The 17,678-nt window shown below is 35.6% G+C and overlaps 1 long non-coding RNA gene across 1 annotated transcript in view; it reads left to right on the top strand.

The window, feature by feature from the left end:
* Nucleotides 1-3,060: 3,060 nt before the first annotated feature.
* LOC116659003 overlaps nucleotides 3,061-17,678 on the top strand; it is a 376,226-nt gene continuing 361,608 nt past the window's right edge. Inside the window, exon 1 of the long non-coding RNA XR_004314261.1 lies at nucleotides 3,061-3,102. This is a non-coding gene — a long non-coding RNA (uncharacterized LOC116659003). The remainder of the gene's footprint in view (nucleotides 3,103-17,678) is intronic.

Here is a 17,678-nt window from a genome sequence, read left to right as displayed (position 1 = left end):
AAATAATGTTTGAAAAGGTGAAGGGAAGAAGAAAAAGCATTCTGGGCAACAGGAGTAATGTGAGTGAAATAAAGAACACAAGAGTGAGCCATGGCATCTTTCCAAAACATTAAAATTCTGTCTTACCTTGACTTGAAGTGCACTTTGAAAGAATATATCAGAATCAATAAACTAAAATTATATAATAAGATCGCTGTCAACTTGAAAATCCTGGAAACCGTGCTGCAGTAGGCATAAGAGAATGGAGATGTTTAGCTCAGATGGGAGAAACCTAAGAGGAATCCATATGAAGTGTTGTGTAGAAGAAAGTGCAAACTTTTGTTGGTTGTTTGAAAAGGAAGCACTCCAATCAGTGCACTAATGCTAGGAGCATTCAGCACGTTCAATGAAAAAGAATTTGTGCTGTATAATGATGAAACATACAGCCTCATGTAGATATAATGTCTCCAGCTCCTGAGTTATTCTGACAGAAGTTACATGATTAAGTGTACCAGAAATAGGATTCCTGTAATCAGAATAAAAAAAAATATGATCACAAAGTTCCCTTAATCTAGCAAATAATTTGGGGTAGGTAGAGTAACATTTATCAAGACAACTGAAAGCCAATTAGTTTACACTTTATTATTATTTATTATTACTTTTTATTTAACTTTTTTTTTACTGAGTTATAGTCATTTTACAATGTTGTGTCAAATTCCAGTGTAGAGCACGATTTTTCAGTTATACATGAACATACATATATTCATTATCACATTTTTTTTTTTCACTGTGAGCTACCACAAGATCTTGGATATATTTCCCTGTGCTATATAGTATAATCTTGTTTTCAGTTATACACTTTAATAACTAATATAATTAGTTTTTCTTATATGCCTACTCTGTGCCAGATACTATCCAGGGAACTGCTGAATGAAATAATTCAGTGTTCTCTAAAATAAATGAGAAGGAACCCTAGACTTATAAGATGCTCCATGAAAACAAAATGAATCTGAGGCAAAATAGTGGTGAGAAATTCTGCATCCACTTACCCTCTTAATAAATTCACAGAATATAAAATACTTTCATGGCTCCATGATGTCCTTCAGTAAATAAATTTGCTTAACTTCTGCATCACCAGCTTTCCCCAGATTTATCTCAAAAAACCTTTTTAAAGTCATACCAGCATTCTGGAGCTGGTGCTTTCACAAGACTAGTTTTTAGATACATTTAATTGTAATCATAGCTACTGCCTATAGGAGCCTACATTCTAATGAGGGAAATTGGTACAACACAGCATGAAGAACAGTGCTGTGGGGGTGGGTGCATGTTCCGTGGATACTCAGAAGGGCACCTAACCTAGTCTCCATAGTGGAGGAGGGACAGGAAAGAATTCCTGGAGAAGGTAATACAGAGCTAGGACCTACAGTATACCCAAGAATTACTAGGAAACAGGGTAGGGAAAGCATGTTTGAAACTTAGGAAATTCCAAAGGTGAGGGTCTACTGGTAAGTGATTATGATACATTCATGAAGAGAATAGCAAGTTTTTAAAGAAATGCTTGATAGGGACTTACATTTAAAGAGTATGAACAGATGTGTTTTGCATCTCAGATTTTCTTACAAGGTCACTACAGAGGTTACAGAAGCATAGAATTTTACAATCTTAAGTGTGGGGCTAAAAAAAGTGTTGAGACCCTCTAGTCAGAAACTTTTTCTGGAATGGCTGACACAAAGCTATCTATCTTCTATTTAATGCGTTTAGTCACTGGAAGCGCTCTTTCTCATGAAGCATTTTCCCCTCCTTGTATTAAGATGAAATCAACCTTTCTGTAACTTTCACCTGCCCCAGGTCTGCATTCTTGAGCTGCACAGAAAGAACTCTGTGCTTTATTACTTTGGGAGTACCAGAGTCATTTTCTGTTGGTGATGGAATTTAAAATCAGATCTATTTAATGGAGTTTTCAGTTGTTCTGCCTGTTCATTTTAATGCCAGACATTTCACCATTTTTAACATGTGAAATATATCTGTATCTCTTAAAGTTTTCTTAAGACTACAATATAAATATTGAGCTTTATATAACCTTTTTAAATTTATCGAGGGAGTATTTCGGGGATTTGGTTTTGGCATCTTTTTGTAAAAATGTTAGATCTTAGGAATATTTTCATAATTCAGCAGGGTCTGCAATGTTAATGGACCTGAGCAGCAGGATCCTTGGACCACATACTATAATTATTCCTCAGAGTGCTTGTAATTTCAATTCCAGAGCCTAATGCTGGCTGTAATTCATTTGTTTTTCTTCCCTATTGAAAGTGCTTCACAGCAGCCTCTGATTTTGGAAATCTATTGCTTTTGCTCAATTCTAAGTTGGTACTCCAAATTTAAATTGAAGTATGGCAGTGGAAAAAACATGGTAAGGATTGAAAAAAGTAATCGTGGAGAAATATTTTCTGAGTGAAAGTTTCTTTTAAAAGCATTTAAATCACTCAGGGACAAATTAGTTGTCTTTCTTCTGTTTCATCTCAGGCTTCCAGTGTTTAGAATATTAAAGTATAAGGAAAATATGTTCTTCTCTTGATTGAAATTAAATAGTTGCAAATTACTCGATAACTTCAAATTCCAATTTAAACATGAGATACATGAAATACAACTTGATACTGTGTGTGTATGTGTGCAATTAGCATCTCAAAATTAACATGTATAAAATTTTTCTTTAAACTAGTTAAAATTACTTTGGCTTAGCTTTGAACATAGTTAGAATTTTAGATATGCTGTAGTTTAGCTGAAGCAAATTCCATGATGTTAAGAGGACACTGAGACCAATGCAAGTTAAATGATTAGTATTAGACATGGAAACTGTGAGGATCTTCACCCTGTATGGTTGCTGTACTTTTTTTACTTGGTAATAGGCCAGTATTGTTACAATAAATCTAAAAGTGTTCTGACTGTTCAAAGGGTGACAGTGTTCTTATTTGATTAAGTATGGTTAAGGTGAAAAAATAAAATCTGAATTTGAAAATGAAACCTAAATATCATACAATGTAATACTCGTTATTTCTAATTTTAATAATTTTTTTTCCACACCAGGGAAATCATCTTTTGGAATCTTTTGAAGAACTTCTTAAGGTAAGGACATTTAGTCAATGAAAATTTTATAAAAATGATCATAGCATGTTTATTGCATTACATTATCTGTGTTTGTAAGTGGAATGTCCAGTATTAAAGGGCTGAGGAAAGTAGATTGTTCCTCTTCTGCAGGCACTGTTTTCCCCATTAACCTGTTTTATTTTTTACAGTACTTATCACCACCTGGTGTATTTATTTATTTAAACCTTTGCTGCTCATTTTTTCCAGTAGAAGATACCTTTTAGGGGAGCCAGAATGCTTGCTTATTGATAAACGTCTGGCGTATAGAAAATATTTGTTGAAGGGATGTGTTAATGATCAATAAAATGATCACTTGTCATGTGTCAGAAGTGAGCATTCCCGCTTCTCCTCTTGGTAAACCTAAGAGGTAAGTATCAGCCCCATTATATGGCCAAGGAGACAATCACAGAGCAGGAAAATTATTTTCTGTAGATTATGTTATTACTAAGAAGGTACTGGAACTCGTAATCTTGTTGGAAAATTTCAAATGCTAAACACCTTCTTTCTTGGAACAGCTATCCTGAAATTAAAAATGTTAAAATGCTAGGAAAAAAAAATAGAAAACTTACAGAAAGATCAGAAACAATATTTAAACACAAAATTTCCAACTCGAAAGATCCCACTGCCCTGGGCCGTCTGAATGTGAGGCGATAGAACTGATGTGCCAGTACCAGTCACGTGTATTTGACGCACCTCTAGCAAAAGGAGTAAAATTTTGGAAATGAAATACAGCCTAGTCTTAAGTACTTAAATGCTTACCATTAGTTTTGAATCAGTATTTGTCTTGTTAATATATGGTCTAAAACATTGGTCTGACAGGATGAAGTTGAAGAAAAATATAAATACTCTAAAAGAGTTTATTTTCAGGTTTTCATGCTTTAATGAGAGATAATATCAATCTCAGTATTTGTCACATTTTACATTATTTTTATTTTGGGATAATTACAGATTTGCATGCAGTTGTAAGAACTAACACAGAGAAACCCGTGTGTCCTTCACCCGGTTTCCCCCAAAGCAACATCTTGCAAAATTATATTACAAAATCACAACCAGGTTATTGACAGTAATATGTTTAATACACAGAACATTTCCATTACCACAAGAGTCCTTCCTGTTGCTTGTGTTTTATAGCCAGACCCACCTTCCTTATGTCCCCTACCTTCTAGTAATCACTAATCTCTTCCCTTCTTTCTTCTAAAATATTGTCATGATAAGAGTGCTGTGTAAGTGGAATCATGCAATAGGTAACCCTGACAGTGCTGATTTTTTTTTTTTAACTCTGTTTAATTCCCTGGAGATGCAACAAATTGCATGTATTGATAGTTGATTCCTCTTTACGGCTGAATGTTATTGCATAGTATGGTTGTACCACAGTCTGCTTAACCATTTCTCCATTAAAGGATATCTAGATTATTTTCAGTCTTTGGTTGTTGTGAATAAAGCTGTTATGAACATTACATGTGGGTTTCTGTGTGAATATAAGTTTTTCCTTTCTCTGGGATAAGTCATATTCTATTTTATGTCTAAAAATATTTTAAAAATGATTTTAAAGATCATCATTCACGTAGAGCCTTATAGCACAAGAATTAGCTAAATCAGGGTGAAAAAAGAGAATCAGAGTAAGTAAAAAGGAAATTAAGTAATTGTTTTTTATTGATCCATGTTAACATCCTTACTACTATTATTATTATTAAGGCTGGTGCAACTTTGAAATTAATAATATTGTCATGTTTAAGAAATAGAGGTTTACACGTCACATTCTATTCCTTTGAATGTTATGTGCTGAGCGTTGACTTTTGGTTTGTTTTGTCACCCACATATATTGCAGTGAGTGCCAGGTTTCCATCCACAGATCAACTTGTAGAGGATTAGAGCTTTAGTATCTTCCTTGTGAACAAAGAATGCCCTTCTGATTTTCTGGGGCATGACATGCCAAGGTGTCAGGGTATGAATTATGGCGTTTATTAATACCCATATTTCTCTTGTGTGGTCTGTTTGCTGGCTTGACAGCTTGCTTCTTCTCATCTAACCTTGAACTGTAAGAAAACAAACAACATTTTGCCAAATAACCGTATGGGAAGGGGACTGTTCTAAGTGATCCAAAAGTAATTAAAAGTGTGGTTTGTGTGTATGCATGTATATACATGTATGTATTTATGTGTGTGTATATATGACTACAAACAGCAAACTACTGCTCTTAGAAAATTTATACTACTAAAGGCTAAGACTAAGAGACTAAAAATAAGACTGTTGAGTACTTGTCTTAGAGGAATTACTAAAATTATACCTGTCTTATTTATATCCTACTATGAAAATTTGGGAATAAACCTTAGTATACATATACTAACTATAATAGAGAATGAGTAAATGTTTCTCTACCAATTTTGAAGTTCAGACAAAATGCAGAAACTGCCCTACTGATTGCTGTTTTTTTACCCATTAAAATCAAGAGAGACAAAAATACTGATTTATCCATGCATTTAAAAAATATTTATTGATCGCTTTCTTAGTGAAGGCTCTTGATGTAGGTGGTGGGAAATCAAAGTGAACAAGATTCTTGCTAATGGAGCTTACTTTCTAGTCAGAGGAGGTAATCAATGTGTGTGGACATAAGTGAATGAGAAATTTTCAAATATTTTACCGTGAGGAAAATAAAACAGGGTGACAGGGTAGAGTGGCTAGAGAGTGATGATGGCTCTGTTGGCTAGAGTGGTCAGAGAAACTTCCCTGAACAGGTAACATATGAGCAGAGACATAAATGCTGATCTGGGGCTAGCAGTGCTAGCTAGAACATTCCAGGTAGAGAGAATGGCAAATGCAAAGACCTTAAGAATGGGAAAGAGCTCGGAGACCTTGTTTGAAAGGTCTGTAGATTTAGCCCTCAGTCTTAGAAATTAATTGTCTGGTGTACTGGCTTTCTGGAGCCAGAGCCCTGACAGGCAGCAACAGCAAATGCTACCCCACCATCTTGGTATCACTTACTAAATGGACAATGAGAACAGTTTTCGTGGCAGAGAAGACATGGCACATAGCAGAGAACGACACAGAAATCAGCAGCGGGAAGAACAGAAAACTTGAAGTGCCAAATGGACATGTGAACTAAGAAGCAAGGAAAGTTAGAAGGAAGTGTGTTTCAGTTTGACTGAACAGTTCAAGGAATAGCAGTGGGATTAGGGTGGCAGGAGGAGTGAGCAAAGGGAAGAATAGTAGCAGAGAAAGTCTGCCACAGAGCCAGACAAGTGGAGGCTTTAGGATCTTGTTGGTTTTTAAAACTATTTTCTTCAGTTAATCATAATGGCTGAAAATAGGGATTCAATTCTGAAACCGGAACTCCTAAGAGTCAGTTACAACCACTAAACTAGCCTATAACTTTGAGCGTGTTATTCTCATTGTTGGAGCCTATTTTTTAGCCTGTAAAATGATGCTAATGTTTGAATGTACCTCATGTGGATTTTGAAATGAGTTAGTTTGAATGAAGTGGGGAAACAGTGGAGAATTTTAAGTATAGGTGTTAAAGGCTATTGGTTGAATTTTAATAGGATCGTTCTGGCTGTTGAGAATACACTGAAGACTGATGGCAAAGGTCAAAGTAGGGAGACAGTTAGGGGCAGTTGAAATAATCCATTTTGGAGCAGGACAGTGGCAGTGGGAAAGGTGAAAAATGGTCAGAATCCAGATGTAATTTGAAGGTATACTCGACAAGGTAAGTTTGTGAATCAGATGCGCAATATGAGATAGGGTCATGAATGACTCCATTTTCTGGTATGAATAACCAAAAGGATAGAGTAGTCTCCACTGAAATTAGGAAGGCACAAGGTGAAACATATCTAGTAGGAAATTGAAGATTCTGCTTTGAACAAGTTAATTTTGCGATGCCAATTAAACTTCACAGTGGAGATACTCAGTAAGCAGTTGGGTATTTATCTTAGGATTTAAAGTCATGAGTCAGGCTACAGTCACCAAGAGAGTGGATCAGAAAGAGAAATGAAGAAATCCAAGAACCAAAGATTGGGATACTTCAGTGTTGGTCACCAAGGTGGTCACCAAGGTAATCACCTGCTTCTCTTGTAATATGAGGCTGGAGAACTGTCATTGGTAGGAATGAAAACCTAGTGAAAGTAGAAGAAAGGCTGAAAACAATGAGCATAGAATTTGTCTCAAAGTATTTTTTTTTTTTTTTTTTTTTTGTAAAGGAGAGCAAAAAAAAAAAGAAGAGGTAGCTTGAGGAAGGTGGATATGGGAACATTCTGGTGGAGAGAGTCAGCTGATGCTGAGAGAGATATCCCTGAGCAAGTGAGAAGCCATGGGGGTCTGGTTCACATGCAGGAGGCCTTAGGTGAGAGAGCTAACATCTCTTCTATATTATTAGGATCATTAGGATGAAAGACAGACTAAATGGGTAGAGAAATTGTTAGGAGGGTGAGAATTTTATGGAGCACCTTTCTAGTTGCTTTGATTTTCTCAGTGAAGTGAGAAACAGGATAGTTAACTGAGAATGTAATTGAGGGAGAATGTATTGGAGGTTTAAAGAGAGAAAAGGCACAGCACAGTTGTCTGTAAGGGCAGGGAACTGAACACAAGCAGCAGGCAGTATTAATGCATTACTTAAGGTTCACATACAAACATTTAACATGAGACCAGTCTTGTCAAGTCTTGCGTGCCTGCCCCTCTCTCTCTGTGTGGGGAGAAAAAATTGTTGGAATTCAGTTATTCTTGCTGGAATTAAAGTACCCTCTGGAGACTATAAAGAGAGTTGTAAGTGATCAGAAAATAAATGTCTGAACTTGTGAATAAGGAAAGTTACTGCTATATGTATGTCCATGAGAACTTGGCTGAGATGGGCTGGAGGGCAGGGTCTTTGGAGGAGAAGATTTCAAAGTACTATGAAATTAGAGTATTAGAAAAATCATCTCCTATAAATTGTTATCACCAAGATTTACGACTGGAGAGGTCTTTGAGAAAGTGACTGAAAAAGAAAGTAAAATCTTTAATAAACGAGGAGGCCAAGAGAAATAGGAGCTGACTATAAGGAGGAGGAGTATGAGGTGGTATCTGATGACATGATTCAAAGTAGAGCATTTTAGAGAGAAGGAAGAGGAAATAATCTGGCGCTGGAGATGAAGCATAAACAGAACCCTTAGCCCAACACTAGGCCCAAGAGTGTGAAGAAAGAGGGAGAAAACACAGTGATGCACTGGGAAAGCGCTATCTTCAGAAAGATTCAGAGGTCCTTTGAGCAAGATGAAGGGGAACATTCATAGTTGAGTTTGAGGGACTAGGGATTTTGAAGATGATGCACCATGAATTCCAGAGCACAGTGAGCAAATGTAGGAACCAGGGACAGCTGGGAGAGGGGACTAAACAGAAGATGCCCAGAGCCTAAGGGGGTGAAATGTAGGAAATGAGAGGTGAAGTCAGAGACTTCTTAGGGTGACCTGAAATAAACAATAACAAAGGATACTTCATAGCAGGTAGAAATGGTGATAGCTGGTGGGTATCTGGGGGACCCTCTATCTGACTTCTGAAGGCAGTGAGGAGGCAGGGAAAGTTCACACATCTCTCTCCTGACCACTGTTGATGAAGTTTTGATAACTGCTGAGGGATGGTCTTAATCTGAGTGCAAAAAGTTAGGAGTTTGTAGTGAATTTCTAGTTCATATAATAGTCATTCTTAAAGAGAAATAATAAAAATACTTACATTCTGATCCAGGCCAATTCTAATCACTTAGAGATTACTTGGGAAGGGATGGTGTCCCAGTGTTTCCTGCAAAGTTTCATATTGTATTCAGTCTTATTTAGGTCAGTCTTAAGGTATTTCCCCATCTTTACTTTAAACAATAGGCAGTTATGCTCAGAAATCGCCTCTTTTGTATTTAATTTATCCATTGACTTGATTAAGCGCAACAGGTTTTCACTCCGAGATTTCTCTCACCAGGAGGTTTTTTCACAAGTCTCCTTGTTATCCTTTCTCCTCTTTTGGTCGTCTGGCAATAAAATCATAATCCTGTCTTTTACAACATCACAGGCTGATAACAGCATGAACACACTCAGAGGATTCTTGCTCTCATTAAGCTTTTAATTTCTTTATTGACTTTAATTAAATTTGAGAGGCTTTTTCAATAGCAAGAAAGAAACATGTTTGTGTGTTGGATTAATAGCATTGTATTAGCCAGACTGTAGATGGGGAAAAGGACAAGATTTTATCTTATCCTAGGATCACAGATGTGAAGTTTTCCATCTCTGGGTTTCTTGCTTTTAAAGGATTGGACATTCTACTCTATGAACCACCATAAAAATTGCATTGTTTCCTTGACAGAGAGCCTAAGAAGCCAGTGAATCTCAGGTGAAGCTTTATAAACAATATTTCAGCTGATTTGCTCACTGTAAATTACATTATACGGTGCCTATGCTTTTAAAATGCAATGAGGATATTTATTAACTCGATGAACAAATATTTATTGAGCACCTATGATGAGCAGCATTGGTGCATGAGGGAAGAAATGTGCCTGCTCTCACAGAACCATTATTATAGTAACAGAGAGAAACAATGAACTGGTGGACTGGTTTAAATAAATAGCATATTTTAAAATAGTTGTATGAACAATGAAAAAATGTAAGCAGGACTACATGATGAATGAAATGACTGGTGGATTGGAAGGTGAGATCAGTGAGAGAAGTTGGTCAGAAAAGATTCCTCTGCATAGCTGACAGTTTAGCCAAAAGAATCATTACTTTATTACATTTAGTGTGTCTTTCTCTAGTTTTGGTAAGCTTTGCCTAAATCTGCATATCTAATTAAAGTAACAGGCATTTGGAATTAAAGCTAATGAGAAGAAAGAAAGGCTTATTTCAAATAACAAATTATTTATTTTATTTACCATAGAAGAGCCCATATCAAATATGTGTACTTATTATTTGAGGTTTTTGAAAGAATTAGAATCTTGCCATTAAGGGGGAAATGAAGTGAGGATGCATTAAATCTGAGATTTGCTCCATAGTAGGTAGTATTCCATAGCTGCGCTCTCCAACATGGTCCACTCTAGTCACACTTGGCTATTGAATGCTTCCAACAAGGCTAGCTCACAGTGAGATATGCTGCTTGTATAAAGTAAATAATCTACTTCAAAAGCTAAAGTTAATTTTTTTTATTGATTACAGGTTAAAATGAATTTTGGATATGGTGGGTTAAATTACATACATTTAAAAATTAATTTTACCTGTTACTTTTTCCTTTAAAATGTAGCTACTAGAAAATTTTAAATTCTATTTTCAGTTTTTGTTTTTGGTTCACATTGTATTTGTGTTGGTCCATAATACTCAGTAAAATTGTTAACATCCCCTTAAACACATTGCAAAGAATTTAGAAACTAGTTGTTTAAGTGAATTAAATACTCATGAAAAATTACGTATTTTCAAATTTAAATGACAAAATCCAAATAGAATTTATTTAAGGTATATAATACTGAATTTATATTATAATTAATATCTATTAATATTTGGGTGACATGCTAACACAAAATAATCTTTGAAATCTAGTAATTTTTGCATTGTGTTAGAAAAGGGAACATTCTGACTTGTTCAAGGACTTGCTGTGTCATCCATCTAGAATAATTAATCACATTGACTAAGTTGTGGAGATAATTTTTCATTCTTCAGGACCATATAGAACCTGAACTGAAACTTACCTACCTTTTTTAGGGTCCACCTTTGGGCAAAAGTAAGTTTTTACTTTCATAAAAGGAATCAGTCTAACCAGAAATTACACTGGTATCTTTAATCTAAATCCAAATACCTTGTAAGCAACCTTGGTCCATATAAATTCAACCAGCCATACAAATTGTTAGAGAAGCATTCTCTCTAGGTTGAAACAGTTCTAATAAGAAAAAGTTTATCATCTGTTGTTTTTGTTTATTTGCTTTCTTGTTTTACACCATCACTTCCTGTGCTTGTGAAGCATAGTTTAAAGGCTGAAATACTTAGAAGTAAAATATTAAATGTGTAGTAGAGATAGTGGTTTACAATTACCAATTTAGTCCAAGTAGAAAAGAGAATTCTATTTTTAGTTAAAGTCCTTGAACACATAAAATTTCTAAATGGTTCTTGGCTTTATAGAGCACTATAATACTCTCTATGGTAAATTGTTCAGAATTTCCCAATGGTAGGGTTCTTCCAGGCCAAATGGTGTCTTCTAATGAGTAGCTGGCTATTTGAAGATAGGCTCTTGTGATGGAGATCTTTTTTTTTTTTTTCCCTTAATTGAAGTATAGTCACTTATAATGTGTCAGTTTCTGGTGTACAGCACAATGTCCCAGTCATGCATATGCATGCATATATTCGTATTTTTTATTAAAGGTTATTACAAGATACTGAATGTAGTTCCTTGTGCTATATAGAAGAAATTTTTTTAAATCTATCTTTATATATAGTGGCTAACATTTGCAAACCTCAAACTCCCAAATATAGCCCTTCCCAGCCCCTTTCCCCCAGTAACCAGAAGACTGTTCACAATGTCTGCGAGTCTGTTTCTGTTTTGTAGATTAATTCATTATTAGTGTCCTCTTTTGTTCTTTTTTTTTTTTTTTAATTCCACATATGAGTGATATCATATGGCATTTCTCTTTCTGGCTTACTTCACTTAGAATGACGATCTCCAAGTCCATCCATGTTGCTGCAAATGGCATTATTTTATTCTTTTTTATGGCTAAGTAGTATTCCATTATATACATATACCACAATTTCTTTATCCAGTCATCTGTCAATGGACATTTAGGTTGTTTCATGTCTTGGCTATTGTATCTAGTGGTGCTATGAACACTGTGTATCTTTTTGAATTAGAGTTGCCTCTGGATATATGCCCAGGAGTGGGATTCTTAAAGGATTATCTGTTTTTCACTCCATAATTATATGGACCTCTTTGTTCATGCTGATAAAACTTACAGTGTTTGCATAGTGATCACTATTACAAGCATAGCACGGAGATATTGTGGATTTGATTTTGGTCTACTGCAATAAAGTGAACATTGCAATAAAGCAAGTCACACAGATTTTTTATTTTCCCAGTGCATATAAAAGTTATGTTTACACTGTACCATAGTCTATGAAGTGTGCAATAGCACTGTGTCTAAAAAATGCACCTACTTTAATTAAAAAATATTTTACTGCTAAAAAAATGCTAACCATTATCTGATGGTGCAGAGTTGCCACAAACGTTCAATTTGTAAAAAGACAATATCTGTGAAGCACAGTAAAGTGAAGCACAATAAAACAAGGTATGCCCCAAGTGAATAACAATTACTTCATTACTCATTGGCTTAAAACAACAACTTTGTTACAGTCACTGATTCTGTGGGTTAAAAATTTAGGAAGGTCACAGCAGAGATAGATTTTCTCTGTTTAGTAACATCTGGGGCTTCAGTTGTAGAGACTTAACATTTGAGGGTGAGTGACTGTCACCAGGAGGTGTCTTCACAAATCTGGTGGTTCATTTTAGCTGTCATCTTGGACCTTAACTTGGACTCTGGAATGGTGTATCTACGTGTAGTGTCTACATGTGTCTTGGGCTTCCTCACATCATGACTTCCTCAGAATGGTTAGATCCTTACATTGCAATTCAGATTTCTGCAAGTGAGTGTTCCAGTGAGACAGAAGCTGCATTGTTTTTTATAACCTCACCTCGAATTCATATGGTGTCACTTCCATCCCATTCTGTTAGCTGCAGGCAAATTATAAGCCCACCCAATTCAAAAGAAGGAGGGAACATAGACTCTATTTCCTGATGGAAGTAATATCAAAGAGTTTGCAGACATGTTTAAAACATTGTGCATTAGAGGACAAATGTCTCTCTAGAGTGAATCCTGAAAGAAAATTATAGAATTGTAAAGGTAGATACTAATGGAATAGCTAGTTTTCTATTAGTCTAATATTGATAATTATATGCTTTCTTATTACTGGGTATTGAGGGTTGTAGGAGAAAAGTTCTTTGATCCATTAAGAAATTGGTAAGTATCTAGTTTCCTTGAAACTCAGTTGAGGATTTTCAGTTTAAGCTTTTAGCATCAAACCTTTTTTACTTTCACTGTAACAATATTTATTTTCCTCAAACTTTATCTTTTTGATTCATCCTGAAAATAGATGCATTAGTATTACTTTTTTGGGTAAATAACCTAGATACAATGTTTTAATAGAATTTTAATATCTACCAAATGAGACTGTGATCTTTGGGGAATTAATATTTTTCATTCCTTAAGCTTTTGGTACTGATTTAGATCTGTTCGCTTGCTTACTTTTAAAATAGTCACTCTCCTAAATGACGATTGAAATTTCGTGTGCTCATCTGTTGCCTTCATTTACATATAACATCTCTGGGTTAGTCCCTCAGCCTATTCCAGTAAGTACAGAGATAACGGCCCTGCTCTTATGGAACTTATATTCTTAGTGGTAATATACATACAATAAATAAATATGTAAATGACAGAAAACCATCAGGAAATCATAAATTTTATGATGAAAGAAACATAGGGTGAAAAAAAATACAGTGAAAGTAAAATAAGGTGATGTGATAGCACTGAGGAGCAGATATGATTTTGCTTTAGAGTGTCAGGGAAGATCTCAATGCAATTATAATATCTAAACCAGAACCTAAATGACAAGGTATCTGTAGTTCTGTGAAAAGTCTGGGGGCTAATGGTGATGATGGTTAATTTTAAATGTTAACTTCACTGGACCAGGGGGTGTCCAGATAGCTGGTAAAGCTATCTAGTAAAGCTGATAAAACATGATTTCTGGCTGTGTCTGCAAGAGTGTTTCTGGACAAGATCAACATTTGATTCAGTAGACTGAGTAAAGTCCATCCTTACCCGTGCAGGTAGGTGTCATCCCATCTGTTTAGGGCCTGAATGGAACAAAAAGGTGAAGGAAGGGTGAATTCACCCTTTCTCTTGACCTGAGGTGCCTATCTTTTCCTGCTTTCAACATCAGAGCTATTGATTCTCTAGACTTTAGATATGGACTGAATTATACCACTGGCTTTCCTGGTTCTTACTTTGCAAAAGGCAGACTATAGTAGTTCCAGGTCCCCATAACTGCATGGATCTGATTCCTGTAGTAAATCTTATGTATTCTCGGAGAACCTGACTAATACAGTGACCATTTCAAGTAGAACAGCCTTACCAACAATCACATTTCTTGGTGTCTAAACTCCAGCCTTATGAAATAACTTGGTGTTCCTAAAACATCGAGTGGTTTCACCTTGCCACACATGAGCACTTGCTCCCTGTGCCAATTATATACTCCTTTTCATCAAGAAAAAAATAAACAAAACAAAAAATAAACAAATGAAAACAACTCTTGTTTAACATCCAACTCAGTGATCAACTTACCTTTTTTTCACCTTCAAAATAGTCTCTTTCCTCTCTTTTCAGAATGTTTTACCACTTACTGGGTTATATTACTGTTTTTCTTTATTGTTTCTTGCTTATTTTTCTCACCAAATGGTAAGCCTGATGAGAGAAAATTTGTGTGTGTGTGTTTTTTTTTTTTTTTTTTTTGTCTTTTTGGAGTGTGTGTGTATGCTGTGTCTGCCCAGTTTTTGGGCATGTAATAAACCCAGAAAAGTTTCTTTAATTTAGTTCTGAATCCAAAATCCAGTGTTTTTTTTTTTAACATTTTTTATTGATTTATAATCATTTTACAGTGTGTCAAATTCCAGTGTTCAGCACAATTTTTCAGTCATTCATGGACATATACACACTCATTGTCACATTTTTTTCTCTGTGAGTTATCATAACATTTTGTGTATATTTCCCTGTGCTATACAGTGTAATCTTGTTTATCTATTCTACAATTTTGAAATCCCAGTCTATCCCTTCCCACCCTCCACCCCCCTGGTAACCAGAAGTCTGTATTCTCTGTGAGTCTATTTCTGTCCTGTATTTACACTTTGTTTTTGTTTGATTGTTTTTGTTTTTGTTTTTTAGATTCCACATATGAGCGATCTCATATGGTATTTTTCTTTCTCTTTCTGGCTTACTTCACTTAGAATGACATTCTCCAGGAGCATCCATGTTGCTGCAAATGGCATTATGTTGTCGGTTTTTATGGCTGAGTAGTATTCCATTGTATAAATATACCATACCTTCTTTATCCAGTCACCTGTTGATGGACATTTAGGCTGTTTCCATGTTTTGGCTATTGTAAATAGTGCTGCTATGAACATTGGGGTGCAGGTGTCATCCTGAAGTAGATTTCCTTCTGGATACAAGCCCAGGAGTGGGATTCCTGAGTCATAGGGTAAGTCTATTCCTAGTCTTTTGAGGAATCTCCACACTGTTTTCCATAGTGGCTGCACCAAACTGCATTCCCACCAGCAGTGTAGGAGGGTTCCCCTTTCTCCACAGCCTCTCCAGCATTTGTCATTTGTGGATTTTTGAATGACGGCCATTCTCACTGGTGTGAGGTGATACCTCATTGTAGTTTCGATTTGCATTTCTCTGATAATTAATGATATGGAGCATTTTTTCATGTGCTTTTTGATCATTTGTATGTCTTCCTTGGAGAATTGCTTGTTTAGGTCTTCTGCCCATTTTTGGATTGGGTTGTTTATTTTTTTCTTATTGAGTCGTATGAGCTGCTTATATATTCTGGAGATCAAGCCTTTGTCGGTTTCACTTGCAAAAATTTTCTCCCATTCCGTAGGTTTTCTTCTTGTTTTATTTCTGGTTTCCTTTGCTGTGCAGAAGCTTGTAAGTTTCATTAGGTCCCATTTGTTTATTCTTGCTTTTATTTCTTCTAGGAGAAAATTTTTGAGATGTATGTCAGATAATGTTTTGCCTATGTTTTCCTCTAGGAGGTTTATTGTATCTTGTCTTATGTTTAAGTCTTTAATCCATTTTGAGTTGATTTTTGTATATGGTGTAAGGGAGTGTTCTAGCTTCATTGTTTTACATGCTGCTGTCCAGTTTTCCCAACACCATTTGCTGAAGAGACTGTCTTTATTCCATTGTATATTCTTGCCTCCTTTGTCGAAGATGAGTTGACCAAAAGTTTGTGGGTTCATTTCTGGGCTCTCTATTCTGTTCCATTGGTCTATATGTCTGTTTTGGTACCAATACCATGCTGTCTTGATGACTGTAGCTCTATAGTATTGTCTGAAGTCTGGGAGAGTTATTCCTCCAGCCTCTTTCTTTCTCTTCAGTAATGCTTTGGCAATTCTAGGTCTTTGATGGTTCCATATAAATTTTATTATGATTTTTTCTAGTTCTGTGAAATATGTCCTGGGTAATTGGATAGGGATTGCATTAAATCTGTAGATTGCCTTGGGCAGTGTGACCATTTTAATAATATTGATTCTTCCAATCCAAGAGCATGGAATATCTTTCCATTTTTTTAAAGTCTTCTTTAATTTCCTTCATCAATGGTTTATAGTTTTCTGTGTATAATTCTTTCACCTCCTTGGTTAGATTTATTCCCAGATATTTTATTACTTTGGGTGCTATTTTAAAGGGGATTGTTTCTTTACTTTCTTCTTCTGTTGATTTATCGTTAATGTAAAGAAATGCAACTGATTTTTGAACGTTAATTTTGTAACCTGCTACCTTGCTGAATTCTTCAATCAGCTCTAGTAGCTTTTGTGTGGACCTTTTAGGGTTTTCTATATATAGTAACATGTCATCAGCATATAATGACACTTTTACCTCTTCTTTTCCAATTTGGATCCCTTTTATTTCTTTCTCTTGCCTGACTGCTGTGGCTAGGACTTCCAGGACTATGTTGAATAGGAGTGGTGATAGGGGGCATCCTTGTCTTGTCCCAGATTTTAGTGGGAAGCTTTTGAGTTTTTCACCATTGAGTACTATGCTGGCTGTAGGTTTGTCATATATAGCTTTTATGATGTTGAGATATGTTCCCTCTATACCCACTTTGGCGAGAGTTTTTATCATAAATGGGTGTTGAATTTTATCAAATGCTTTTTCTGCATCGATTGAGATGATCATGTGGTTTTTGTCCTTTCTCTTGTTGATGTGATGTATTACACTGATTGATTTGCGTATGTTGAACCAGCCTTGTGTCCCTGGGATGAACCCCACTTGGTCATGATGTATAATCTTTTTTATGTGTTGTTGGATTCTGTTTGCTAAAATTTTGGTGAGGATTTTGGCGTCTATGTTCATCAGTGATATTGGCCTATAATTCTCTTTTTTTGTAGTGTCTTTGCCTGGTTTTGGTATCAGGGTGATGGTGGCTTCATAGAATGAATTTGGGAGTATTCCCTCCTTTTCAATCATCTGGAAGAGTTTGAGAAGGACTGGTATGAGTTCTTCTTTGTATGTTTGATAGAATTCCCCGGTGAAGCCGTCCAGTCCTGGACTTTTATTTGTAGGGAGGTTTTTAATTGCTATTTCTATTTCCTTTCTAGTGATCGGATTGTTCAAGTGTTCAGATTCTTCTTGATTCAGTTTTGGTGGACAGTATGTTTCCAGAAACTTGTCCATCTCCTCTAGGTTATCCAGTTTGGTTCCATATAGTTTTTCATAATATTCTCGTATGATATTCTGTATT

The sequence above is a fragment of the Camelus ferus genome, chromosome 22 (genome assembly GCF_009834535.1).
Source record: "Camelus ferus isolate YT-003-E chromosome 22, BCGSAC_Cfer_1.0, whole genome shotgun sequence".
Taxonomy (NCBI): domain Eukaryota; kingdom Metazoa; phylum Chordata; class Mammalia; order Artiodactyla; family Camelidae; genus Camelus; species Camelus ferus.
Note: the sequence above shows the minus strand (reverse complement) of the source record. Positions and strands in the feature narration are given on the sequence as shown.